Source organism: Dermochelys coriacea, chromosome 11, assembly GCF_009764565.3.
Source record: "Dermochelys coriacea isolate rDerCor1 chromosome 11, rDerCor1.pri.v4, whole genome shotgun sequence".
Lineage (NCBI taxonomy): Eukaryota > Metazoa > Chordata > Testudines > Dermochelyidae > Dermochelys > Dermochelys coriacea.
Genome location: NC_050078.2, coordinates 38,270,999 through 38,298,586, shown reverse-complemented (window position 1 = coordinate 38,298,586; position 27,588 = coordinate 38,270,999). Strand labels below are relative to the sequence as shown.

Sequence of the window (27,588 nt, the reverse complement as noted above, 5' to 3'; positions counted from 1 at the left end):
TGCAGAGACGCTATTAAACCAAACCAAGGAATGAAACTAAGTCTCCCTTCTTGGTAGTTTAAAGGAACATTTGGTATCGAATAAGTACAGTGTTGCAACTCTGACATGCTGTTGTACAAACTTTAAAGACTTGAAAACAGTTTAAGGCATTATATAGTACTTACCATATAAAAAGCAGCAAGGAGTAGAATCTATGTAAGGTCCCCAAACTGTAGTCAATAAGTGATTAAAATGATGATCCTTTATGGTATTATTCTGAAGTGCATAATCTGAAATTAGAGGACATTTATTGACAGTTACAATATTTATTCTGTTGAAAGAAAGATTTCTCATACATATTAACCACAAAATCAATGTTTGTTGCTTCCTACAGAATACAAAGACAATGATTTATTCTCAAAAAGCATTTTCAGTTGGGTAACTTATACTGTGCTACATTAAGAGCTTAGACTCCATGTCATGAAACAAGATTCCAGCACACTGACCGAAAGAAAACAGGATGGGAGTAAGAGAAGGACCGATGGGTAACAACAACAACAAAAGAAAAGGAAAGGAAAGAAAAGTAGACTACAATAACCATGTTCAATACCTGTGTGTTAAATGGCATGAAACAATTTTCTTTCAGTTTATTGAAAATGTTAGCAATGTTGGCAAATATCTGAAACCGCGGTAAGTTAGTGCACGTTAGGGAACTTTTAGTTGTCAGCTGAAGGTCCCCAAGGACCTTAGTGCTCCAGCACACTGTGCACTGCAGATTTACACCCCAGGTTGCTGCTCAATAAGTGTTTGTGCAGACATGTTCTTAGACGGATTCCCAGGACTGTCTAAATTACAGGGGGGCCTCTCTAGCTCCTGAAGCAGCCCAAAATCAGGAGTGTGTAAATATGGCTTAGAAGCACATTGCAGAATCTCACCATACGTGTCTACAGATCATTTATACTGCATGGCACAAGCAGGTGTAGTTTGTTGTTCATGTTGCTCCACCAACATGCTTAACCCTGAGTTGTTTGAAGAAGACCAAACCCTATAGTTCAAAGGTCAGTTTCAGACTCCAATCCTACTCAGTCTTTGGCTCCTCTGGTAAGTGCTAGTCTGTTTTTTATGAACTCCAGTCCCTTAGAAATTGGACTGGGATCATCAACTCAATTTCACTGCTAGACTGTTTTAGTACATCTAGAAATTACTTGGACTGACACTGATTACAGTTTGTAAAGAGCAAAAAATTATTTAAATGCTGTAATGTTAAAAACATTTGTGCAATGAGGCAAAAACATAGCTCTGCCTACAATATTTTACACGTAACCAATTTGCTTACGTGATGTCTCATATTTTTGGCCGATGAGAAGTATCATAAGTTGAACACCCATCATAGGAGAAAAACTATCTAAAAAAGTTTGGTATATAACTTTTAGAATGGATTCTGTGATCTTCCTATGTCATACAGGGTTTATCCTTACTTGATTCCCTTTTAAAGTTTTCCTATAAGCATTTTGAAACAAAAATTGATTTTTTTCTTAATCTTTCAAAATAATAATGAATAATTGTTAACAAAACCTCCCACTAATTTAAATAGCAAGGTTTTGGCTAAACTCACAAAAACATGGAACCCAGGTAGAAGCTACCAAAGGACCCTTTATATCAACCCTATTTATATCCAGAGTAGCACTTCAGTGCAAATGATGTGTAACCCCTATACACTGTTTTGAGAGCATCTGTCTTAAAGGATTTTATATGTTGCACTAAGCAGGCACAATAGGAACTAATATAAAGTAGCCTGTCATGTGCAGAAAAACTACCTTGAAAAAATATTTTTAATTAGTACCTTATCCAGTAACCTAGGATCAACAGTGAGGGCATTCAGTGAAGAAAGGGGCAGGGATTACCTGATTAAATGAAAAATCTTTATTCTGTGTGCCAGGTTTGCCACTGGCATAATCACCACAACAACTGTGCTCAAAGTTGGCCCTATGATGCATCTTGCTTTCATTTGAAGAAGTCAGTTCTGGCTTGTGTTTGCCCAGAAATTATACTGTATTAGAACACAACCCTGAGAAGTCATAGTAACTTTCATGATGTTAAACACAATTTAACACTCAGAGTAGACAGAGACTGAGTATTTAACATCATGTCAGCTGGTTGTGGTTTACCATCACTGGAGGGCATGATGCTAACTTTGTGTACACCAGGGATTGGCAACCTTTGTCATGCGGCATGCCAGGGTAAGCCCCCTGAAGGGCCGGGCTGGTTTGTTTACCTGCCACATCCGCAGGTTCAGCCAATTGCAGCTCCCACTGGCCACGGTTCACCGCTCCAGGCCAATGGGGGCTGCAGGAAGTGTTGTGGGCCGAGAGATGTGCTGGCCGCTGTTTCCTGCAGCCCCCATGGGCCTGGAGCAGCAAACCGCAGCCAGTAGGAGCTGCGATCAGCCGAACCTGCGGATCCGGCAGGTAAACAAACCATCCTCGCCTGCCAGGGAGTTTACCCTGGTGGCCCATGTGCCAAAGGTTGCCTATCCCTGGTGTACACTGAGCATTTAACATTGTACTAGTTACCAGGATTCCTCATGATTGCAACAGAACACAATGTAATTTATCACTGTAGACAAGCCCTTTAAGAATGTCCCTTTCCTTTCAAGTATCTTTTTGTTGGTTTGGTGGTGTTCTTAGCGCTCCATCGTGCTCTCAAGTATCTTCAAAAGGAGCTGTTTTGAGAGGAGAAAAATACTAAAGGGATATTCTTCCATAAGAATAGGATGAACCCAGCAGTATGGAGGTGGGGCAAAGCGAGAGGGGAAAATTAGTTGTTTTAGTTTTATGATTGAACTAGAGCATAGATCATTGTCTCATGTTGTCTTCAAGAAGAAAACTTTAGTAAGCTAAGACATGCTTTCTATATTGCATTGCTGAATCATGCTCAGAAACAGCTTTGAGTTTATAGTGCTAGGTAATGTGGACTGTTTTTATGGATTTTTACCATATTAATCCACATTTTTGGCTAAAGGGGCTGCCACACCTCAGGCACAATGACTACTAAGCTCTTCTACCTCAGCTTTTCTTAGCACCTTTTGTCTCCATACTTTATTTAGTCCACCTAAACCTTAGCCATTCCCCTTTCTGTATCTGGAATAAGAAGATATGAATCATAGAATCATAGAATCATAGAATATCAGGGTTGGAAGGGACCCCAGAAGGTCATCTAGTCCAACCCCCTGCTCAAAGCAGGACCAAGTCCCAGTTAAATCATCCCAGCTAGGGCTTTGTCAAGCCTGACCTTAAAACCTCTAAGGAAGGAGATTCTACCACCTCCCTAGGTAACGCATTCCAGTGTTTCACCACCCTCTTAGTGAAAAAGTTTTTCCTAATATCCAATCTAAACCTCCCCCATTGCAACTTGAGACCATTACTCCTCGTTCTGTCATCTGCTACCATTGAGAACAGTCTAGAGCCATCCTCTTTGAAACCCCCTTTCAGGTAGTTGAAAGCAGCTATCAAATCCCCCCTCATTCTTCTCTTCTGCAGACTAAACAATCCAGCTCCCTCAGCCTCTCCTCATAAGTCATGTGCTCTAGACCCCTAATCATTTTCGTTGCCCTTCGTTGTACTCTTTCCAATTTATCCACATCCTTCCTGTAGTGTGGGGCCCAAAACTGGACACAGTACTCCAGATGAGGCCTCACCAGTGTCGAATAGAGGGGAACGATCACGTCCCTCGATCTGCTCGCTATGCCCCTACTTATACAACCCAAAAATGCCATTGGCCTCTTGGCAACAAGGGCACACTGCTGACTCATATCCAGCTTCTCGTCCACTGTCACCCCTAGGTCCTTTTCCGCAGAACTGCTGCCGAGCCATTCGGTCCCTAGTCTGTAGCGGTGCATTGGATTCTTCCATCCTAAGTGCAGGACCCTGCATTTATCCTTATTGAACCTCATTAGATTTCTTTTGGCCCAATCCTCCAATTTGTCTAGGTCCTTCTGTATCCTATCCCTCCCCTCCAGCGTATCTACCACTCCTCCCAGTTTAGTATCATCCGCAAATTTGCTGAGAGTGCAATCCACACCATCCTCCAGATCATTTATGAAGATATTGAACAAAACGGGCCCCAGGACCGACCCCTGGGGCACTCCACTTGACACCGGCTGCCAACTAGACATGGAGCCATTGATCACTACCCGTTGAGCCCGACAATCTAGCCAGCTTTCTACCCACCTTATAGTGCATTCATCCAGCCATACTTCCTTAACTTGCTGACAAGAATGCTGTGGGAGACCGTGTCAAAAGCTTTGCTAAAGTCAAGAAACAATACATCCACTGCTTTCCCTTCATCCACAGAACCAGTAATCTCATCATAAAAGGCGATTAGATTAGTCAGGCATGACCTTCCCTTGGTGAATCCATGCTGACTGTTCCTGATCACTTTCCTCTCCTCTAAGTGCTTCAGGATTGATTCTTTGAGGACCTGCTCCATGATTTTTCCAGGGACTGAGGTGAGGCTGACCGGCCTGTAGTTCCCAGGATCCTCCTTCTTCCCTTTTTTAAAGATGGGCACTACATTAGCCTTTTTCCAGTCATCCGGGACTTCCCCCGTTCGCCACGAGTTTTCAAAGATAATGGCCAAGGGCTCTGCAATCACAGCCGCCAATTCCTTCAGCACTCTCGGATGCAATTCGTCCGGCCCCATGGACTTGTGCACGTCCAGCTTTTCTAAATAGTCCCTAACCACCTCTATCTCTACAGAGGGCTGGCCATCTCTTCCCCATTTTGTGTTGCCCAGCACAGCAGTCTGGGAGCTGACCTTGTTAGTGAAAACAGAGGCAAAAAAAGCATTGAGTACATTAGCTTTTTCCACATCCTCTGTCACTAGCTTGCCTCCCTCATTCAGTAAGGGGCCCACACTTTCCTTGGCTTTCTTCTTGTTGCCAACATACCTGAAGAAACCCTTCTTGTTACTCTTGACATCTCTTGCTAGCTGCAGCTCCAGGTGCGATTTGGCCCTCCTGATATCTTTCCTACATGCCCGAGCAATATTTTTATACTCTTCCCTGGTCATATGTCCAAGCTTCCACTTCTTGTAAGCTTCTTTTTATGTTTAAGATCCGCTAGGATTTCACCATTAAGCCAAGCTGGTCGCCTGCCATATTTACTATTCTTTCGACTCATCGGGATGGTTTGTCCCTGTAACCTCAACAGGGATTCCTTGAAATACAGCCAGCTCTCCTGGACTCCCTTCCCTTTCATGTTAGTCCCCCAGGGGATCCTGGCCATCTGTTCCCTGAGGGAGTCAAAGTCTGCTTTCCTGAAGTCCAGGGTCCGTATCCTGCTGCTTACCTTTCTTCCCTGCGTCAGGATCCTGAACTCAACCAACTCATGGTCACTGCCTCCCAGATTCCCATCCACTTTTGCTTCCCCCACTAATTCTACCCGGTTTGTGAGCAGCAGGTCGAGAAAAGCGCTCCCCCTAGTTGGCTCCCCTAGCACTTGCACCAGGAAATTGTCCCCTACGCTTTCCAAAAACTTCCTGGATTGTCTATGCACCGCTGTATTGCTCTCCCAGCAGATATCAGGAAAATTAAAGTCACCCATGAGAATCAGGGCATGCGATCTAGTAGCTTCCGTGAGTTGCCGGAAGAAAGCCTCATCCACCTCATCCCCCTGGTCCGGTGGTCTATAGCAGACTCCCACCATGACATCACTCTTGTTGCACACACTTCTAAACTTAATCCAGAGACACTCAGGTTTTTCCACAGTTTCGTACCGGAGCTCTGAGCAGTCATACTGCTCCCTTACATACAGTGCTACTCCCCCACCTTTTCTGCCCTGCCTGTCCTTCCTGAACAGTTTATAACCATCCATGACTGTACTCCAGTCATGTGAGTTATCCCACCAAGTCTCTGTTATTCCAATCACGTCATAATTCCTTGACATCACCAGGACCTCCAGTTCTCCCTGCTTGTTTCCAAGGCTTTGTGCATTTGTATATAAGCACTTGAGATAACCTGTTGATCGCCCCTCATTCCCAGTATGAGGCAGGAGCCCTCCCCTCACAGACCTTCCTGCCTGTGCTTCCTCCCGGTATCCCGCTTTCCCACTTACCTCAGGGCTTTGGTCTCCTTCCCCCGGTGAACCTAGTTTAAAGCCCTCCTCACTAGGTTAGCCAGCCTGCTGGCAAAGATGTTCTTCCCTCTCTTCGTAAGATGGAGCCCGTCTCTGCCCAGCACTCCTCCTTCATGGAACACCATCCCATGGTCAAAGAATCCAAAGCCTTCTCTCCGACACCACCTGCGTAGCCATTCGTTGACCTCCACGATTCGACGGTCCCTACCCAGGCCTTTTCCTTCCACGGGGAGGATGGACGAGAACACCACTTGCGCCTCCAACTCCTTTATCCTTCTTCCCAGAGCCACATAGTCCGCAGTGATCCGCTCAAGGTCATTCTTGGCAGTATCATTGGTGCCCACGTGGAGAAGCAGGAAGGGGTAGCGATCCCTACAATACCATGAAATACCATATATCTCATAAGATGGGAAACGCACTATCCAGCTTTCTTAAAACCGTCTGCCCAATGCAGACAGTTAATAATCTAACCAGTGTCCAAACAGTAATGAAGTCTTTCCAATTTTTGTAGTTTAAAGATAAAGGAAATGAATTATAACCTAATCCATTTGAAACCACAGAATTGCTTTGGGAATGAAATCGGGACAAGAATTTACTACTGCACTTCTGGAAGCAAAAAAAAAAAAAATCCCCAACCCTGGCACTGGCAGACAGTCTTAAATTTCTATCAGAAGTAATGGCCACTAATCAGATTTGCCTTAATAGATAAACCCCTCAACCCAGGTGTTCTACAGGGAAACCTGGCAGAATATGGAGTCTGGAACATCTCCAAGCAGAAGTATCTTTTCTAACTATAAGCGTGAATCTAATAGCAGTACAAAATCCAATTGTTTGAGTCTCTAAAGGTTAGACTGATACACTTAAGTGCTGGAGGGAGTTCCTGAAAGGACCATGAAGCAATGGGAGCCATGGGAGGAATTTGGGTTGATCTTGCCAAAATTCCTCCGAGGGGCTGCCAAGTATTACATCCTAGTATGATAGCTACTCCATCCTTGGAGCAGTGCAATATGCTTCTCTCCATGTGCCCAGCCAGTACTGCCAGGGCCCAGCACTCACCCTACTCACTTTCAGGAAGATAGCACTTATTGTGGCACTGTAAAAGAGATGGCTCTGTACTCTCCAGCCACATTATGGCTGGCTCCAAAGCAGGGATGAGGCTCCTTATGCAAAGTTACATTGTGGCAGTAAATCTAACTTCACATGTAGTCATGAAGAAGGTACTTTCTGTCTCTGTCTAGGCCTGTGTCTAATCTTAGGCACATATACTGTTCTTTAAGAATAGTCTTGGCTTCTCTCTGTCTTTCATCGGACATTTTTTTTGCTATGAATTCTGTAACTAGAGAAGTTCTAAACTATTTTGAGCTCTTCAAATTATAGAGGAGGTGTTTTATGTCAAAAGGAAAAAGATTCAGATAGACTTCTTAGATCTGTTCTAATAATGGCTCTAAAGTAACTGACAAACATCACTCCTTTTCTTGTACAATCCCACATGAGACTCTGCTATTAAACAGAACCTGCATATTTAAAGATGCCTCATTACGAAACTTTGGTTTTTACACTGGCATTATCATGCCAAAAATACTATGAAATCTTCTCTTTTTCAGAATTGCCTACCAATACACTTGTGTGTGTGTGTGCGCGCATGTGTATCTGTGTAGTGATTGATGTATTTTACATACAGTTATCTATAATAACTCTAGGTGTTGCACAACGTTGTTTAGATATTTTACCTATATCCATAATTAAGTCCTCCAGCGCCAACTGAGACTCACAAATCAATCCACTTAATCCCTCTTCTCCCATGAAAGTGTTTAGCAAAATGAATTATTTTTTTAAAAAGTGACTTGATGGTCATAAAACGGGCTTTGATGGACACAGAGAGAGAGAGAGAACATTGTAGAAATGAGAACTCTTCAGTGAAATGCCCTATTGCCAACCCTCTCCTATTATAAACTGAAAGTTGTTAGCTGAAGTGCCAGGCTACTCTTGACTGCAGCATCTTAACACAGAAAAAAGGGAAATCTCTAAGGTAGTCAAAATTCAGCCATGTGAAACTTACTGCATTTTGTGAAACGCTGGAAACCAGTGCAGTTTAGAGAATGTAGGAGTTACTTGCTTCCTTCAGGAGCATCACTAAGAATGTGGCCCCTACATTCTTTACTCGATGAAGTTCTCAAGTTGACTTCAGATCTGCCGTCATAGGGAGTACACTATTGTAATCGAAGAGAAGTTGACAAGCGCAAGGATACAGGCTAAACCCGCAACTAAGGGGAAAAAAATCACAATCTCCTGGCCAATGAGTATACCTGGCTTCTGCTGTTCTCTGAGTATCCACGAGTAGCTGTGGATCCAATAAGAGTCCCTTGTTGCAAATTTGATTAGCAAAGAATGGACAAACTACTTTAGACAAGGAAGTTGATATTGCCTCTGCTATTTCTGCCCCTTGTTTTCCTCAGTCTCCCAATCTGTTTCACGTGGTCTAAGCCTCACCAGCTAGTCCTTCTGAGCTCCAATTTCAACTTAATTCTGCCAGCTTGTTACTTTATAGGGGGCAGATTGAAGCAAGTGCATTTTATTCTCCATACATTATATATTCTAGAGGAATAATTCATGCGTGAAGAACAAGCAAGAAAACAAAAAATACAGATGTCATTTGCATGTTTTATGTCCTTGTATATTAAAAACTGCCTCTTGCCTAACAACCCTCTACATCATTTGTGCCTTGCAAGACAGCTTCATGGATGGGCCCTGGGGAGCCCTCATTTAGGGGATCTTCCATATTACACACTTGCTAAAAGTGGGGTCTCTGTGTTGGCTTAGTACCAACCAGTACCAAGAATATGGAGTTCTGACTTCAGGGGCTCAGTCTATACATTCAGTAGTGATGGGTTCTTCAGTTTCCATGCTATAGCAGGCAGATGTTTTGATTGGCTGGGCTGACTGTCCAGATAACTGAACGGCCTCTCCAGAGAGTTGCTTCCAAAGCTGATAACTTGTATCTGACTAAACACTCTTTCATGCAATAACAATAGCACCAAATCTGCCCAACAAGTAGAATTGTCCAACCTGACAAAAACATGTAAACTGGGTTAAACCTAAGGGTCATTGATTAAATGTAAGAACACAGTTGTCCATCAGCTCTCCCTAAAAAGGGAAAAGCCAATGATACACTAAAGAGCCATCACCTTCTGGAAGAAAGAGGCAAAAGTACAGAGTGAGACAAATTTATGGACATATCCCCCTACCCAGAATGAAAATTTCTGGATAAGTGAGATAAATGTTCTCATTCTTACTGTGGGGGATGCATCCATAAATTCAGTAGCACTGGGATTTTTGTAGCAGTGCATGCTCCTCCTCACGCCCCCCCCCCCATTATCAATTGTTGGGTGGGCTAAAGATGAGCTATGGTTTGCAAAACGTCCTACGGAAGTCTGTCTTATAGAATGTAGTGAACATATGCAGAGAGGCCCCACAAAACCGTGTATATGGTGCACTGGACCTATCGGCCCATGAAGCTGCCATTGCCTTCGTGGAACAGGCTTTAATCTTGAATGGGGGAGATAACCGCCTGCAAGCTTTCTGTCCTCTAATCCTGTGGTGTATTAGAATGAACAAAGCAGACATTTTACTAAAGGCATTTGTCCTTTTAACTATACATCTTAATTGCTGTCTGGGCATGCTTTCTTTCAGACAGGCTGGATTTGGCAAAAGAGAGGAGCAATATTTCCTGGGATTGGTGGAAGAAGGAAATTTATTTTAAGAGATGAATGAAAGGTCTATCCATAGTACCACTCTTTCATTATGGAAGAAACACAATTTTGAGGGAGGACAGAAAGGGCTCCCAATTCATGCACGTGGTGTTATGGCCACTTGAAAGATGACCTTAATTGTTAGGAAATATAGTGACACTTCTGAAAGGGGTTTGAAAAATGGATTCAAGAGTGCACTGAATATTAGGAAAGATACCATGAGCTACCCTGTGAATAGGAGGAGGTCTGATTAGAGTGGAAGGTAGCTTTCAGGATTATTATTATTCTTTTGCTTTGCATGTGTGGGTAATGGGATCAGATAAGTTGACCCTCAGCTACCAGAACTGTGCATGTAACCAATGCTTAAGATCTGAGTGAGTTGTACTGTAGCCTCAGAGATAGGCTTGCGTGTAAGAATTTTAGGAGCAATTTAACAGCATTTGATCCTGTTGTATCCTCTTGATGTGTACCATAAATCAAATCTTCTACATATTATATACTGAAAATTGGTGAGAAGCTTTCTGGACTTCAGTGGGATTCAGAATGAGTGACTGGAGTATCCTCATGTTTTTATTATCATTTTTATTATTATTAAATGTGACACCTCAATAACCAGGCAGTTAGGTTCAGAGATGCTGGGTTGTGATAGAAAAGATGGCCCTGTGATAGAAGATCTGGAATAGATCATAATGTTCATGGAGCAGTCACAGACATCTCCATGAGGTCTGAAAACCAAGGACATCTGGGCCAATGTGGTGTGATCAGAATCACTATAGCCTGTTGTCTGTCTCTTAGATGGTGCAGGTTACCATGGCAAAATAGGGAATGCATATATGAGAGTATTTGGCCATACCTGGGAGAAGGCACTGATTCTTTTGGCTCAAGGCACAGAAGTTGTTCTTCTTGGCATTGGAACGGGATACATAAACATTCCAAATTGATTTCCCAAAGGTCTGGGCTATGGGCCATTATTTTCAGCAAAGTTGATTATAGAGTTTATTTTTGTCAGTTGTTTTCCTAAATGTTCTCTGGGTAATAAAATATTTTTCTTTTTTCCTTTTTTTATTTTAAAGTAAAAGCAACCCCTTCCATTCCTTACGTGAAATGAGAAACACTAGGCTCATGCTGATAGAGGTCTCTGTTTCTTTGGGATTATGACAACCCTTTTCAAGGGGTTAATTCAGTACCAATTTCCACCTTATGGATATACAATAGTATAAAAACCCAACAAATTTTGACAGAGTAATTGGATATACTCCAGGGAAAACCCAACCCAGTTTTCACATCTGTATTTATGGTACTACTAGCCAAGAGAGACTCGTCACAGGTGCATTGTGGATGTGCTGAATTCTTACTACCACCTTGTTAGTGGGAGGCAGGGAGGCAACTAACTAAAAGACTGTCACATTAAGGTAACATTGGAATATGAGATACTGTACTTGGGTAAGGGTGTATATTCCCTCTTCTGTACTCCTTTCTATCACAATGCCACTGCATGCTCCTTAAATAGCATGTTTACTTTTCCTTTCATTAACATCTTTGTGTGTGAAAATGTTTCCAACTAGATCGTTCTGAATTTGTTTCTCCTTAACTTCACTGTTGGAATTAGTGGTTACACTGGGATTCTGCCTTGAAAATTCATGGGCAAACTCTAGATAATGAGACACAAAACACTGTTTAACTGGGGGCTCTTGATGCCATCATTCCTGGTCTCTTGAAAGATGCCCCCCTACTGCTCTAAGTTACTTTTAAATGCTTTTCAAAAATCTTAAATAAATTGAAATAAAAAAGGCCCTGGGTAGCTGCTTCTCCTGCTGGCACTGATTCTTCTTATTGAAATTATGTCCTTTTCCCTAGGAAGAAAGGAAGTGTATAGGCCTGAGGCAGGATTTAATATTTTAAAGCCATGTCTAAAAGCAGTTTAGATCAGTTGGCAAAGGCTGAGGGAAAGCAGGAACAAAAAGCGGTGGGAGGATGGGATGAAGAGAAGAGCAAACAAACCAGAACATGAAAAATAATAGCAAGGGGAGTAGCTGAAAAGAGAGAACGCTGGAGCCAGGTGGAGAGAGCTGAGAGGGAATCAATGGCCAGCATCAATTAGAAAGAAGCACAAGTGGGAGTGGGGAGGGGGAAAGGAATGAATAAGAGGTAGAGAAGGGGAAGAGCAGGAAAGAGTAGTAAGGAAAGCAAGAGGGAGATAAATTGTGAGGATAATTAGAAGACAAAAGGTGCCAGATCAAGGAGGTGGAAGGGAAAGTAAGATCTGTTTTTTAGAGTCTCATTTTTCTTCTAAGAATAAACCTGCCTCAGCAGCATTTGTGGTAAAGCAGTATATAATTCACTGGGAAGTATGGCAGGTTTTTCAGATAAGCTTAGATCTCATCTCCTATACGGAGCATAGGATGGCTGTAGGAGGGGGAAAAAAAAAGCATGAGGGACTTCTTTACTGGCAATATTTTAAAAAGTCATTATTTGCCCAGATTAATTTTACTTTTCTTTCTCGACCCCCAAGTAAGCCATTTTCTGATGAGGCACTTAGTTTTGCATTTCCCTCTTTTGCTATTCTGTTACTAGGCAGGAGTAACTTGGCAGCCATTCTGCAGAACACTCAGTAATGCAAGATGGGGTCTGCTTACACAGCCTGTGTTCAGGATGTCACTGGGATAGAAGAAACTAATATAGAATGGCTATTCTACATTCAGAATTGGATATTTTGTACCTGCCTCTTTTTTTTAGCAGAAAGTGCATTTATTAGACACAGGCCAAAGTCTGCCTCATATACTCCTCATGCTACCTGATCATCATTAGGGAAGTCAGTCGTCATTAATGGTCAAACCTGCTAAAAAACTGAACTAAAGTATTCAAAATCATTTCCCCAAACTTCACAGCTTTCTCCTTCTGCAGTGTTCTGAAGGTCTTATTAGATACTGCAGTCTTTTCAAAGGAGAGAAATTCAGTGGCAGGAATTCAAAACTCTAGGTGCTAAAAGACACCTGTAAAAATACCTTGTGTATACACTTTAGTAAACATTGCCTGATCCAGAGTAGGACCCCATTTTCATGCAATTCCTGTCAGGAAAAAAACCTGAAGAAAATGGCTTACTTGGTGGTCGAGAAAGAAATATAAAATTATTCTAGGCAAATAATGACTTTTTAAAATATTGACAGTAAAGAAGTCTCTCATGCTTTTTTTTTTTTTTTGCCTGCAGCCATTTTACGCTCCCTATAGGAGATGAGATCCAAGCTTATCTGTAAAAGCCTGCCATACTTCCCAGTGAATTATATACTGCTTTACCACAAATGCTGCTGAGGCAGGTTTATTCTTAGAAGAAAAATGAGACTCTAAAAAACAGATCTTACTTTCCCTTCCACCTCCTTGATCTGGCACCTTTTGTCTTCTAATTATCCTCACAATTTATCTCCCTCTTGCTTTCCTTACTACTCTTTCCTGCTCTTCCCCTTCTCTACCTCTTATTCATTCCTTTCTCCCTCCCCACTCCCACTTGTGCTTCTTTCTAATTGATGCTGGCCATTGATTCCCTCTCAGCTCTCTCCACCTGGCCGCAGCGTTCTCTCTTTTCAGCTACTCCCCTTGCTATTATTTTTCATGTTCTGGTTTGTTTGCTCTTCTCTTCATCCCATCCTCCCACCACTTTTTGCTCCTGCTTTCCCTCAGCCTTTGCCATTTTTTTTTTAATTCCCACATGCTTGTATGTAAGGGCCCAGGCATTCAGGAAGATCAAGACTTACCATTACAGAGAGCTATGCTTAACATGTAACTTTTTTTTATGTTCATGGGTATCTGCACAGACATTTGTTCTAGGAGCCTTATGCACTGGCCCTACAAAGAGCAAGGATCAGTTGTGCCATATACTGCAATAAACCAGGACACTTCAATAGAATTTGTAAAAAATATTTCCAGGCAAACTGAAGGAGTCGGAAAGAACTATCATATTTATGCTATTTAAAGTTAGGGACTGGCAAGCGAAGTGAGTAAGAACCAAAAGCCACCCCACTTTGTCTGAAACTTACATTCATTTTTAGAACCAAACCTGCTTTGCAGTTCTGAAATAATCACAGGATTGCTTTCTGCATAAAAATTTGTTCTCATGGTATTTCTGCTGGGATTGGAAGTGAAATTTGTGTCACTCAGGAGAAATATTATTCCTAGAGGATTTCAAATTATAGCCCCATTTTGTAAATGCAAGATGTTTGTGTAGTTCAGATGAGCTTTGTGTGTACCTGAACTTATAAAATCTTACCAAATTCCATACCCTAAATCTTTGGAGGAATGACTCTCACTATTACAAACCACTTCGGACCAGAGAGAACCAGCAAACACATTTTTCTTTTAAAATATTGTCAGAGAGAGGGTAGTAGACTTAACAGTGGACTCACCTCCCAGTCCAGCAGTCCTCATAAAGATCCCTACTGTGTTGTCAGTAGGGCACCTGACTACCAAAAGAGTGCTGCCACTTGAGCTAAAAAGGTAGCCCCTTTAACTGGCAGCAGGGGTAGGCTGTTGTGCTTCTTCTTATAAACTAGCTACTATTAGTGGGGGACTTGACATGCGATTGGCAAAAATGTTATATTCATTCAGATAAAATTCCCACTGATTTTAGTGGAAGTTTAGCCCCAATAAGGAGAGGCGGCTTGCTCTTGCAGGTTATACTCACATGAATAGACTTATTGAAGTCAAAGGGACTAGATTTATACCTAAGAATTATTCACATGGGGTTTGTAAGATTGGGCCCAGACTAAGGGTTTCAGGACTGGGCCTACTGTGGTGAAATTTTCAGTAGGCTCTACACATTGCTCTAGCTTTATCACTGTTTGAATTCCAATTATGCTGTTCCACGTCTCAGTAACTTTTTAATCTTTTTTTTTATACTGCAGTGACCAAGGCTGAGTATATTTTAAAGAAAGGCTTATCATAATATTTTAGTGTCTCATTAAAACTTTTTTGCATGTCTAGTCTACAATTTCTTCTTTTTTAATGTATTCCCATTTTCTTTCTATTGCCTGTACATACTTAATTTAGAGACAAGTTCACCTCATAAAGCGTCTGCTTCAGTTAGTCATTTTGCACTTGTTTTATTATGATTTCATGAGTTCTGTATTATGTATGTAATTTTGTTCACTGCTTGCTCTATGTTCAACCAAAACAAGAATTCACTGCTGTAGCTTATTTTTTTTAATGAAAAGACAGGTAGAGCACTATTATTTCTTTAAGTTACTACTTTCAGTTTATCTCCATCACATAAAATAGCCCTTATTTGAAATGCTCTTGACATGCTGTTTTAAAACTAGTTCTTATTTCACTCATGTCCAGTCCAAAAGCTATTCTGCCGCCATATGAAATTGTACCAAAGCCTTTTTGAAAGTCCAAACTAATTAAAAGATACAAACAACAATATTCGCCCTGCTACTGAATTTTAATTCATAAATCATTACAATTCTGTTGAGAACAAGAACAAGCCACACTGTGTATGATTAAAAAGAGAGTACTTAAATCTTCATTAAAGGAAATCTAGAGAGCTAATTAAAATGAGTGGGGAGTTTTTGAAGAATCAAAGTTCATTGTTTATCTTAATGTGACAGATAAGGCAAGTTCCTGCAATAGCTTTGGGAGCAGAGGTGCTGGAACAGGGAGGGCCAGGGAGCCATGGCCCCATCACACAGCTGTGAGGGTGAGCTATGGTGGGGAGAGGAACGAGTGGGGAGAGGGGGCTGGAGGAGGTGGGGGGAGGATGGGCCATAGTTCAGGCACCGGTGAGTCCCCCCCACACACACTTTGAGGCAGCTTCTGCTGCTCCTGTTTGGAAGACTATATTGTATTAAGTGTATGAATGGTTTATGTATCATGGGCCAGAGATCGTATGAATTTCACAGAGGGAGGGTTACCACAGCTCTTCCAGGAAGTGAAAAGAGTAGGGGATTGTGACATTACCCAAGGTACAATCTGGACTGATGAACAGCTGTGTCCCATCAATTCTCCACCCTTGGGTGCCTTTTACATTGCTTTGCTATGAGAGCTACCACTCCTGGTCTACTCATACACAGCTTCCAGCATGTAAATTATTCCCAGTTATACAGTATCAGTGCATAGCCAGCCATTCTTGTATTACAGTGCAGACTAACACCAGCAAATTCCCAGTCCCAGACTTTACCCAAAAAATGTGTGTCTTGTACTGCGCAGCACCCTCCTGGACAATACAAGCTCATAGAAAGTCTGTCATTTAATTAACAGAAAATGATACACACAGATCTTGTTATCCAAAATGGATTTTCCCAAACACTTCAGTTGAAGCACACTGGTTTAGATAAAACAATAAAACAAATTTATTAATTACAGAAAGATTTGAAGTGATTACAGGTAATGAGGCATAAAAGTCAGAATTGTTTACAAGAAAATAAAAGTCAAACACAACTAATGCCTATCTTAACATGCTAAGTGAATTCAAAGCAATGGGGTCCTTCACAGCATATTCTAGCTGAATTCCTCTCAGTCAGGGTTCCTCCCCAGCCCAATAATATTTCCTTTTTTCTTCAGGTGTTGTTGATGTCATGAGTAGAGATGAAGGGAGAGATGATTTGGGGTGTTGGCTCTTTCTTCATATGTGTTTATTCTCCTCTTTGAGAACCATCTCCAGCTGAGGTTCAGGGGACAGAACATCTGTGTGGATGGGAATCCACGGCTGTTCCTTTGTCAAGATGTAGGTTTTCACCCACATCCTTCTTCCTGCCAAAGAATGGCCACTTAACCAGGCGATAGTCCATTTGATTGTGTTGCCACCTGGCTGGGGTGCCGGCTAGCCTTTTGTCTCTGAAGAACCGGTTTGTGACTGCTCTCCAGATTTGGATATATTTTAGTAACATACAGTAAAATCTTATTATTTTACATACAATGTTAACAAATGAATTTTATCAGGACAATAATGATCAGTAAATTGAGTTTTCAATGATACCTCACAAGGCATACTTTGTACAAGATATGTAATAGTCCTATAAAAGGGGTGAACAAAAAGGTAGACTGTCACAGGGATGGGTAAGGCAAATCACTTGGGTTAGAGCACCTCCAGAGAGGTACCACCTGCTAGGGAGAATCACAAATTCTGATTCAATCTGTGTTCTTCAGAGACAAATAGCCAGAGAAAGGACTTTTAGTTAATGGCTCAAGCTTAGACTGACTCGGGGCCTTTGCTCTGCTTCTGGATCTGAAATGGATGAACTTGTAATGATGGGGGAAATCCAGCTGTGGGTTTTCAAGGACTAAAATGTACCAGAGCTTTAGGTTGAAGTTGGGGAGATTTCCCATGAGCTTTATAGCATGAATTGTTTTAATATGTTTTCTCCATAATGCTTTTATCTTAAGACATGTGCTTGCTTAGACAGAACTGAGTGGTATATTATACCTTCAGGCAATATACTGGTCATTGCTTTGCTTTCTCCCCAAAGGCCCAGGTGCTTCCCTTTAGGCAGACTGGCTTGCTAAAAATATCACAGTATAATGGAGGGAGCTGTACAGACTTAAAAATCCCTGGTCAGGAGGGAGTGCGATACAGGTCTCCCTCCATCAGAAGTGATGGCTCAGGAACTGGAATCCCAAAGTGGGTGTTGTTGATGGACCATAGAAGGGGAATACAGTTGCAGTTGTCCTGAAACTATGACATTCAATACACCTCATTTTAAAAAGAAAAAAATCAGCTGCAAACCAAAGAAAAGTATCACTGATGCTTTTCCTGCCTGACAGTGTATTAGAAATGGAATTTGGTAGTTGTTTACATAGCACATAGTCCATTCATACCATATTAAGAGGAGGGAACACAGCAATTTTATCTGTAATGAACCTTCTCAGTTCATTAACTTTTTAGTATCACTACAATGAGTTATACATTATACATGGAATTTATACTTACAATACAATACATTTATCCTTTGCCCTATTTCAAACCATATGCTCATTGTACAGAAAACCAAAGTAAACAAGTAATGGTGCTACAATTAACTTTACAGAAGACTAATTAGGTCAATTCCATTACCCTATCTCCACTGAACATATTTCCTTTTCATAAAGAAGTTTATATAGCATGGCACAGCAAATGACATTTTCTGGTAGAAGGTAATCATAGTTAATGTAAAATATTGTGCCCTGGTGGGGGGGGGGCAGACTTTCGGAAACACAATTGTCAGCTCAGCAGCATTGGTCTAGATGTAACTTCTCAACCCTGTCATCCACCACTAACTCCAACTGTACAGAAACTCAAAATTACACCTTCCAAAAATGCAAAATCCAATTAAATAAACAAAACATGATGTGATAATATGCCAAACTCAACCGATCATTCTGCAAGTCTTCTAGAGCAGGGGTTCTCAACCTTTTTGGGCTCAGGACCCATTTGTAAATGTTTATAGCCTGTTGTGACCCAGTAAATAGTCTGGAGTGGGGAGATATGGAGGCCTTGGGGTGGTTTTGGTTGGATCTAGCCCCATGGGAGGGGGTTGGGTTCTGCTCAGCACTCACTCCACAGTGGCAGCTCCTGCAGCTCCTGGGCTATGGGGCTGGCTAGGCTTGACTTTCTGCTCCATCATTGCAACCTCTGGGGTTGCAGTGCCACTCAGGTTTGGCCCTGCCCTCTGACTGGAACAAATTTGCGTGAGTGGAGTTGTGACCTGGTTCTTGGGGTTTCTGTGCCACTCACTCAAATTTGGCTTACCCAGACTCCCATCATCATGATGGCTGTGCTAGACCTGAGTGGGGGTGGGACCCCAGAGGTACCTGTACCTGGAGCAGGGAGGTGAGGCCAGCCAGCCCCATGGGACAGGAGACACAGGAGCTGCCATGCAACCATTTGAAACATTCTGGTGACCCAATTTTGGGTCCCAACCCACAGGTTGAAAAACCTTGTTCTAGAGCATGTTTCCTCCATCTAAGGGCTCAATTGCCCATACAATATATTTAAAAAACAAAAATTAACCAGTCCCTTCTTCCAAGCTTCTAAAACCTCTCATTTTTTGCCACTGCCCATCAGGGGCAGCCCTAGACTAGCTACCAGCAACTAGTGGGAGCCATGCAATTGGCACCCCTCACACCAAACCCCAAGGGCAGATCTAGGCTGAGGTTTTTGGTAAACTGGGAAACATTTTGCCCCTTTTTTCTTTCTAATGTTTTTTAAGCTTTTTTTTTAAACAGAGGCTTAATTATGCAGTTTGCCCGTCCGTCCAACCAATGTTTCTGAGATCAGATAAAACAGAGGCATAAATTTTCAGAATAGATTTGTACACAACAGCTAGATAATATTTCAGTCAGATTTCAAATAAAAATGCATTAAAAATGTTAATTATAATTATTATTACAAATCCAAAATCATCCATTACAGTATCCTGCTTTAACTGCCATTACCACCACATCCAATATAGGAAGAAATAAGAAAACTTTTCAATGAACTTTAACCTGTATTTACAAAAAACTCTGAATAAAAAACATTCTGTACTCTTAAAACATTACTTTTCTTGCTTTAAGTTTTGAAAATTCAGTCACTAGTTCTTTTAGATCCAGTTTTCCAGCTATTTCATGCTCTATTGACATGTGGCATGTCCAAGTCTCTCTTGCACCGTTATTGAACGCAGATATGTTTTTATCAATTTTAACTTTGAGAAGCTACGTTCCCCACTAGCTACGGAAACTGGCAAAGTTAAAAGAATGAGTAGAGCTATAAAAATGTTTGGAAAACTGTCTGAGAATTTATTTTCACAAACAAACTTCAGTACTTCTTCAGGAGTGGAATGTTTCTTAAGTCGTCTTGAAAAAGTCTAAAGCTCACTTCACAAATATGTAGCATCAATGTCTTTTGAATTTTCATGAGTCAATGCCGACTCTCCGCTCTACGTGAATTTCTGGCTATGCGACCTTGATGTATATTCGAGTTAGGTGTCACTAGCACTGCAGCTCTTGCCGCTGGCGGATGTGTTTCATTGTGGCTGAGTTATTGCTTATCAAAATTGCGGAGTGGGTCATCATGTCGCAAATTGAAAAAAAATTTTGCTAATATATTATTTATTTTGCAGTAAATAAAAGATTTGACATATTAATAAATTCTCAGAAATGTAGAGAAATTAATTATAATTCATAATCCCTCTGTACACGCACAGGAATTGAAATAATGACATCTTTGTTGTTTTATTTATATTTTTTTCATCTTTTTCATTTTTTTAATTGATTTTTCCCCCTTGAATTTGGCACCCCCTTTAACTTGGCACCCTAGGCGACAGCCTAGTTCGCCTATATGGACGGGCCAACCCTGCTACCCATGCTATAGCTGGACTGCAGTTAGTAAATCTGGATGACTTTCCCTCTGGAAATAACTTCTTATGACATGGGCCTTCTTTTATGATGCCCCTGTATTTGGCTCAACTTCTCTTCCCCTGTTTACCTAGTGATTTCTTGCTCCAAGTTCAGGTCTTTCCTCAAATCCATCACTAATCACAGATCAAGTGTTCCCCATTTCCACTGACCAAGGGAGGCTACTTAAACAAAATATAGAATATTTTAAAAAAGTGAACTTCTTGGATTTTTTAAAATCAACTAAAAGATGTACAAAATAATGCTGTCCTAAGAATTCTTATTTTTTCTTCTTGCATAATCACAGGTTTCAGAGTAGCAGCCGTGTTAGTCTGTATTCGCAAAAAGAAAAGGAGTACTTGTGGCACCTTAGAGACTAACAAATTTATTAGAGCATAAGCTTTCGTGAGCTACAGCTCACTTCATCGGATGCATTTGGTGGAAAAAACAGAGGAGAGATTTATATACACACACACAGAGAACATGAAACAATGGGTTTATCATACACACTGTAAGGAGAGTGATCACTTAAGATAAGCCATCACCAACAGCAGGGGGGGGAAGGAGGAAAACCTTTCATGGTGACAAGCAGGTAGGCTAATTCCAGCAGTTAACAAGAATATCAGAGGAACAGTGGGGGGTGGGGTGGGAGGGAGAAATACCATGGGGAAATAGTTTTACTTTGTGTAATGACTCATCCATTCCTACAACTACAGTACCCACCTGCTGAAGTGAAGAAACAGATTGACAGAGCCAGAAGAGTACCCAGAAGTCACCTACTACAGGACAGGCCCAACAAAGAAAACAACAGAACGCCACTAGCCATCACCTTCAGTCCCCAACTAAAACCCCTCCAACGCATCATCAAGGATCTACAACCTATCCTGAAGGACGAGCCATCGCTCTCTCAGATCTTGGGAGACAGACCAGTCCTTGCTTACAGACAGCCCCCCAATCTGAAGCAAATACTCACCAGCAACCACACACCACACAACAGAACCGCTAACCCAGGAACCTATCCTTGCAACAAAGCCCGTTGCCAACTCTGTCCACATATCTATTCAGGGGATACCATCATAGGGCCTAATCACATCAGCCACACTATCAGAGGCTCGTTCACCTGCGCATCTACCAATGTGATATATGCCATCATGTGCCAGCAATGCCCCTCTGCCATGTACATTGGCCAAACTGGACAGTCTCTACGTAAAAGAATGAATGGACACAAATCAGACGTCAAGAATTATAACATTCAAAAACCAGTTGGAGAACACTTCAATCTCTCTGGTCACTCGATCACAGACCTAAGAGTGGCTATACTTCAACAAAAAAGCTTCAAAAACAGACTCCAACGAGAGACTGCTGAATTGGAATTAATTTGCAAACTGGATACAATTAACTTAGGCTTGAATAGAGACTGGGAATGGATGAGTCATTACACAAAGTAAAACTATTTCCCCATGGTATTTCTCCCTCCCACCCCACCCCCCACTGTTCCTCTGATATTCTTGTTAACTGCTGGAATTAGCCTACCTGCTTGTCACCATGAAAGGTTTTCCTCCTTCCCCCCCCTGCTGTTGGTGATGGCTTATCTTAAGTGATCACTCTCCTTACAGTGTGTATGATAAACCCATTGTTTCATGTTCTCTGTGTGTGTGTATATAAATCTCTCCTCTGTTTTTTCCACCAAATGCATCCGATGAAGTGAGCTGTAGCTCACGAAAGCTTATGCTCTAATAAATTTGTTAGTCTCTAAGGTGCCACAAGTACTCCTTTTCTTTTATTTTTTCTTCTGTTTGTTTTCGTCATCTAATACTCCCCCTCCCCTTTCGAATTTCATGTCCTTACTTATTGTGTTAGCTGCATAAATTGAATTGTTTTTTATTGGTAAAACACCATATACACCTGTGCCACTTTATAAATAAAAGTTAATCATCTGGCACCTTTCATCAGTATTAAATCCATTTCAAAATGTTGGGGGGAAGGACCGTTTCACTTTAAAATATATTTACCATAAACCCCCACCTCCTTGCTTTCATCATCTAATTTCATCACCGCTCCACCTCCCCAGACTTCCCTCACTCCTCTTTCCCTCCTCTTGCCATTGGTTGTGCTTTGCAGTTGCTTAATGTGGCATAATATGCTGCCACTCTTTGAAATCTCTCTGCCTCTCTGCTGCTGGGGAGACTCGGACACTACGGGCAGATACTCAAGCTGCTCTGGCACATAAAATAAATTGTCCACAGCCATGTATATTTGCTTTGGCACATAAAATAAATTGTCTGCAGCACAGCATATTTCAAGTAGCACATCTACCTGTATATGGTGCTGTGGAGCTGAGATTAGAATCAGTCTCTGAAATGAAAAGTGATGTGCAAAATGGACAGAAACAGTGAGCTGCCTCTTATGAGACCATTGATAACTCTTAGATTGCACTGTTCTAGCTAGTCAGCTCACTGAATATCTCCTGCATCAGTGTATGAAAAATTACTATACATAAGTGCTGTAACTGGAGGTGTGTATATATACATTTAGGCCTCAATTAGCAAAGCATATAAGAATGTCCATTCCTATTTAGAAAAGCATTTAAGTATGTGATTCATTGACAATATATGCTTAAAGCTTTTTGAAGTTAAGCATGGCTTAAGTGTCTTCCTGAATTTCTGTGTGTGTGTTATATAACAGGCATATACAATGGACGCAGAGGTAGGTGGTTAGATAGAACAATAGCAGCTGCGAGCTATCTAGTACTATGTAATAAATTGAAGCTGGCATCCCAAAACAAAGATCAGATGGCTTGCCAAGAAAAGGAAATGTGTCATATGGAAAGACATCTCTTGGTAACGATTTTAAATAATGGAGCTATATTTCTGAGTAACACTAGTAACATTATTGGGAAACAATCTAAGAACCACACTCCATGTTTGTATTTGCACAGTATCATTTTAGCAGCTCCGTTTGCTGTTGTGTGTGCACACATTTGAGTCTTCCATCATACTGGGAATGGGTTACATTTTAAAAGCACTTTCTACTTTCAGGTCCATACATTTAAAATAAAGAGGGGGGGATTAAATTGACCATCTGTCGAACAGGGAGGGAGGTTGTACAGGGCCTTTATCAGTTCCTGCCTCAATTTAGGCTTATGAGAATGACAAGGTGGGTGAGATATCTTATTGGATCAACTTCTGTTGGTGAGAGAGACAAGCTTTCGAGTTTACATAGAGCTCTTCTTCAGGTCTGGGAAATGTGCTACATGTCACTGCTCAATACAAAGTGGAACAGATTGTTTATCATAAATAGAAAAGGAGTACTTGTGGCACCTTAGAGACTAACAAATTTATTTGAGCATAAGCTTTCGTGAGCTACAGCTCACTTCATCGGATGCATTTAGTGGAAAATACAGAGAGGAGATTGATATACACGCACAGAGAACATGAAACAATGGGTTTTATCATACACACTGTAAGGAGAGCGATCACTTAATGTTGTAAGGAGAGATGTTAATGCGCCACTTCACCTTGAATGATCCCTTGAAGTATGTGTTAACTATATATGCTAAATTTCAGAGTAGCAGCCCTGTTAGTCTGTAGTCAGACCTGAGGGTGGCTATTCCTACAACTACAATACCCACCTGCTGAAGTGAAGAAACAGATTGACAGAGCCAGAAGAGTACCCAGAAGTCACCTACTACAGGACAGGCCCAACAAAGAAAATAACAGAACGCCACTAGCCATCACCTTCAGCCCCCGACTAAAACCTCTCCAACGCATCATCAAGGATCTACAACCTATTCTGAAGGACGACCCATCACTCTCACAGATCTTGGGAGACAGGCCAGTCCTTGCTTACAGACAGCCCCCCAATCTGAAGCAAATACTCACCAGCAAACACACACCACACAACAGAACCACTAACCCAGGAACCTATCCTTGCAACAAAGCCCATTGCCAACTCTGTCCACATATCTATTCAGGGGACACCATCATAGGGCCTAATCACATCAGCCACACTATCAGAGGCTCGTTCACCTGCGCATCTACCAATGTGATATGTGCTACCAATGCCCCTCTGCCATGTACAGTGGTCAAACTGGACAGTCTCTACGTAAAAGAATGAATAGACACAAATCAGATGTCAAGAATTATAACATTCAAAAACCAGTTGGAGAACACTTCAATCTCTCTGGTCACTCGATTACAGACCTAAGAGTGGCTATCCTTCAACAAAAAAGCTTCAAAAACAGACTCCAACGAGAGAGTGCTGAATTGGAATTAATTTGCTAACTGGATACAATTAACTTAGGCTTGAATAGAGACTGGGAATGGATGAGTCATTACACAAAGTAAAACTATTTCCCCATGTCATTTCTCCCCCCCACCCCACCCCCCACTATTCCTCAGATATTCTTGTTAACTGCTGGAAATAGCCTACCTTGCTTGTCACCATGAAAGGTTTTCCTCCTTCCCCGCCCTGCTGCTGGTGATGGCTTATCTTAAGTGATCACTCTCCTTACAGTGTATATGATAAAACCCATTGTTTCATGTTCTCTGTGCGTGTATATCAATCTCTCCTCTGTATTTTCCACCAAATGCATCCGATGAAGTGAGCTGTAGCTCACGAAAGCTTATGCTCAAATAAATTTGTTAGTCTCTAAGGTGCCACAAGTACTCCTTTTCTTTTTGCGAATACAGACTAACAGGGCTGCTACTCTGAAATTTAGCATATATAGTTAACACATACTTCAAGGGATCATTCAAGGTGAAGTGGCGCATTAACATCTCTCCAGTCATAGGGGGGGAAAGACACAGGGTGGGGGTGGGAATGCAGCTGGTAGAGTTATTAGTGGCTTATAGATTGATGTAATAAGCCATAAATCCAATGTCTCTATTCAGTCCCATGATTTTTAGTGTTTTACAAAGTTAAGCTCCCAGGCTTGTCTTTGGAAAGTGTTGTGCAGGTTTCCTTTGAGAATGAGGACTGATATGTCAGAAATAAAGTCATCGCTTTGTGGAAAATGTTCACCCAGGTGATAAGGTGTTTTTGTCTTTTATCATTTTCCTGTGTGAGTTCATTCAAGTTTATAGTGATTGTCTGGTTTCACCCACATACAGAAGTGAAAGTAAGCTGATATGGTCCGGTACTACATAGTTGAGCCACTGGTGTGTGTGTGGGGGCGGGGAGGCAAAAGGGGCAACTGCCCCGGGGCCTGGCGATTTAAAAGGGCCTGGGGCTCCTGGCAGTGTCCGGAGCCCCTGTCCCTTTAAATCGCTGCTGAAGTCCCAGGGCTCCCGGCTGCGGCTGCTACCCTAGGGCTATGGTGGCAATTTAAAGGGCCCAGGGCTCCTGGCTGCCATTGCCGCATCAGCAGCTGGAGCCCTGGACCCTTTAAATTGCCCCTTTAAAGCCCCCAGGCTCCCGGCCACCGCTGCTACCAGCCCTGCCTCTTCTGCCCAAGGCACTGCCCCTTCCTGGGGCTCAGAACTGCCCCCGCCAACCTTGCCCAGGACCCTGGCTGCCCATACTGGTAAGTCCGTTAAGTTGCTTTCACCCCTGCCCACATAGTTGTTACTGGGGCATTTAGTGCACTGGATAAGGTGCACCATATATTGTGATTGGCATGTTTAGGACCTATAGATATTGAAAGGTGTGTTGTGGGGGGTGTTGATCATTGTAGCAGAGAGATGCCTGCAGGGGTTTTGCATGTGTTGTTCTGTGGGTACCACTTTGAATTGGTGTGTCCTGGTCTGTGGGAAGCTTGCTTCTGATGAGGAGCTTGGAGAGGTTGGGGGCTTGTTTGAAGGCCAAAAGAGAGGGTTCAGGATGCATGCATCTTTCAAGATGGATGCATGCTCACTTTAGGCTTGTCATCTTACTTTGAATAGTCCTCAGCCTCCAATGTTAAGTGACCAGTTTGGCTATTGGGTGCCATCTATCATAAACACAATTATTGTCTTTATATTAATTTCAACAGGGAGCAAGAAAAGCTAATGTGAAAATATCTGATTCCTCCTACACAATAGCAGCGACAAACCAGCAACCATGAGTCCATGCTCCCACTGCCAGCAGGTCTTTGGGCCCCATGTGCCACTCCCTATCAGTCCTGCCACTTCGCATGATTTCATTGTGTCTTGCAATATTTGGTGTGTTTGTTAAAGCCCCGGATATGAGAGTTCTGTGACTAGATGATAGTCTCAGCTTCCCATTAAAAAAAGAAGTATGTTTCAACCCTAGTCGCTGTGGAGAGAAGCTTGAAATTGTGACCAGAGTGACCCAAAGGTGGAAAAACCCAAAGGCAAATAGAAAGAACCAAGTCTCATGACTTCTAAGCAAGGCCCAAGGCAAGTTTCCAGTTCAGTTTTTGCATGCTTGAGGGTTTCCTGATCGGAGATGTTACTGAGAACTTTGTGTCACTCTTATAATAGAGCCCAGTTTAAAGAGGAAATAGCCCTACCCCGAGCAGGAGATCACTTGGGCCTCATCTAAGTGTGTGGCTGGCTGCATGCTTACCTCCAGAGCACCTGGAGATCATGAGGGAACTTCTCCATTAAAACAATGTTTTCAGGCAGCCTTGTCACTCCCCAGTGGAACTGCAGGTTTGTGGGCATGCCACTAGTGGCAATTCTGACTACATCAGCTACAGAAAACCCATTGCCTCACAGGAGCTGTAGGGAATCTGTAGGAAGATTTGGGAGGCCTCATGTAGCCTACTGCATCCAACAGGAATACTGGGTCCAATAGAAATAATTCCTATAAAGTAACAGTATCTTCAGAGCTTAAGGAAATGCTTGGCAGTCTCAGTCTTAGCCATATCAAGCATTCAAAAATCATTAGGCCAGTGCCCCTGAAACCATGAAACTGGCTTAAAAATCCAGATGGTTTTTTGTTGTTTTGTTTTAAGTGGGTTCTTTTCCATTTGTCTTCTGGCTTCTGAAGTTGTAAAGTGCACTTGAGTCACATGACAGCTGAGATTCTTGTGCTTCAGGCACCTGGAGCTTTAAGAGAACTCCAAATACGAGACTCATAGGCGCCAACTGCGTGGGTGCTCTGGGGCTGGAGCACCCACCAAAAAAAAAAAAAAAAGAGTGCTTGGCACACACCTGCCACCAGCTGATCAGCTCCTCTCCTCCCCCCCCTCCCCGAAAGCCTCTCACCCGCCGACAAGCAGCTGTTTGGCGGGGCAGGAGGTGCTGGGGGGGAGGGCAGAGTTGGGGGGGGAAGAGGTGCGGCACGGTATGCTTAGGAGAGGGGGCGGGGCACGGGTGGGAAGAAGTGGAGTGAGGGTGGTGCATTGGAGCACCCCTGGGGAAAGCTGAAAGTCATCACCTGTGATGACACACATGATAAAATCACAAGAATTCACAACACTTCTCCCCACTTCCACAAGG

The 27,588-nt window shown here is 42.2% G+C and overlaps 1 protein-coding gene across 3 annotated transcripts in view; it reads right to left on the bottom strand.

The window, feature by feature from the left end:
- B3GALT1 (beta-1,3-galactosyltransferase 1) overlaps nt 1-27,588 on the bottom strand; it is a 400,481-nt gene that overhangs the window by 129,368 nt on the left and 243,525 nt on the right. For 2 of the 3 annotated variants that reach the window (XR_006277973.1, XM_038422791.2), the window contains exon 3: nt 165-269. The gene's annotated coding sequence lies outside the window, so the exon portion shown is untranslated. Of the gene's footprint in view, nt 1-164; nt 270-8,172; nt 8,461-27,588 lie in introns of those variants that run through there. The other variant, XM_043505236.1, reaches the window with a different exon arrangement.